Source organism: Rutidosis leptorrhynchoides, chromosome 4 (assembly GCF_046630445.1).
Source record: "Rutidosis leptorrhynchoides isolate AG116_Rl617_1_P2 chromosome 4, CSIRO_AGI_Rlap_v1, whole genome shotgun sequence".
Taxonomy (NCBI): Eukaryota; Viridiplantae; Streptophyta; class Magnoliopsida; order Asterales; family Asteraceae; genus Rutidosis; species Rutidosis leptorrhynchoides.
In genome coordinates this window covers 483,885,327-483,887,500 of record NC_092336.1, presented here as the reverse complement: position 1 = coordinate 483,887,500, position 2,174 = coordinate 483,885,327, and positions in this window count along the sequence as shown.

The following is a 2,174-nucleotide window of genomic DNA, read 5'->3' as shown; positions in this document are numbered from 1 at the left end:
TATTATTATTATTATTATTATTATTATTATTATTATTATTATTCAAATTCAAATATGAGTTCTCTTTACGAGATTAATTACGTATATATATATATATATATATATATATATATATATATATATATATATATATATATATATATATGCGAAATATACGTCTCAATAAAAGGTTGTAATGTAGACTTTTATGACAAGGGAAATAGTAATTGTGATGAAAAATTGAAAGATGATAGTGAGAGAATAAATGTAGTTCATTTATTCAAACCAAGTTAAGTACATCAATGTGTTTGTAAAAACAACGAGAAGTTTCTTAGTCGAAATTCGTCGGGTCATTAAACTAAATAACTTTAGCGTTTAGATTCACTTAATACTTAAAATATATCATTAAACTGTTTTGTTTAAACATACCCGTGGTTCCACGGGTCATTTCACTAGTAGTCATATAAAGCTCTAAAATGATGATGTCATCATTTCACTAATTACCCTTTACTTTTCATAATGATGATGTCATTATTTTATATTAATATTAATTCTAATTAAAATATATACAAACTAAAAATAAATAAATGCCGATAATATATAAATGCCGATTTGAAACGCAAAAATAATTAATAAAAATATCATTTAATATTTAATACGGTATTGCTATTTTATAACTATATATCTCGGAGCATCTCCAACATATATTATCATAACTCTTTTTTCTCAATCTGTATAAACCTTTACAAATCTTTTTCTCAATCTCCATCATATTATTCAATAACATTTTGTTTCCAAAAATTAGGTACAAACCTTCATGTCATTGTTAATGGTTTTTTCAAGAATTATTCTCTTTTATGTGTTGTTTGATGATTAAATTTATCACACCTTGAATGTTTTATTATTATATGTTTGTTAAACAACAAAAATCTGAAAATCGATAACATACGTCAAATCATATTGTGACTATATAAAATAAAGGTATATAGTATGATAGAAGAATTCAAAATTAATCATGATTTTCTCGAGTATTTTGAGTCCCTCTTTTAATGTTAATAAGTACAATTTATGACAAGGAAAATAGTAATCATAATGAAAATTGGAAAAAAGGTGGAAACAATGTTAATAAGTACAATTTAGGATATTGTCGGTGGTGAAAACTTAGGATACTGCCGGTGGTGAAAACTTAGGATACTGCCGGTGGTGAAACCCCTAAAAATCTGTTTTAAGATTTATTCCTTTGTACTGTATTTATAATGGGTTGGATGTGATATTTGTAAGTGAACATTGTTATTTTTCATATTAAACATATAATTATAATTATCATGATTATGTTATAATGCTGGAAACAATGGCATTAAAAATTTGCAGGTGGAGATGCTATTTGGGGTACACTCGATTGGGTACCTAAAGCAGACGATGATTGTGTTGCTTTGCAATTTGTGGAACTAATGATGATGCAACGCGGTAGTTCGCTATATTCTTATGGAAAAGGTGAATTATGATACTTTTAATTACGTAATATAGTTTTAGATGTTGCCATTTGATTTCACAATTGGAATTGTTCAGTTTCATAGTGGTTTGAAATCATTAAAGAAGGTTGCTTGATTGTTCTCTATGAGTACAAAAAGGAAGAAACGTTTAAGGTCACTGTAACTATGTTTAGCTTAATTAGATAATATTTCGTATATAATGGATAATGATATATTGAGATATATTTTTATGTTATATCCTGTTAGATAAGCTATGATTAATCTTGACATGGCATTTATCATTGTTGACTAAGATTTGTTATAGGTTTAATTCATGGCTTTATTTATCAAACAGAACAAATCTTCTGTATAAGCATGAGGAACCCACTTAGAATACATGATAGTATCTAATGGTTGTTTAATATGTCAACATGTGAGTCATACATTTGTGATAGTCTGATAGATGACTCTGATGCAGGTTAAATGGTCAGGGCGAAGTTTACAATGTGACCTAAACACTGCCTTATGTTACCTATAGGAAAACAGATGGCTGTCGTAGGAAGTAATTGGTTCAAAATATGAAGTTTGAGCATCTTACATGAAGATGTGATGTTATTGTGAGAGCAACTAAAGGTATATTATTCGTTAATTTTGTCATACCGTATATCTTCTTATGTAATTTTAGATAGTTAATTGTTGTATTGGCTTTTGTTTATTCGGATA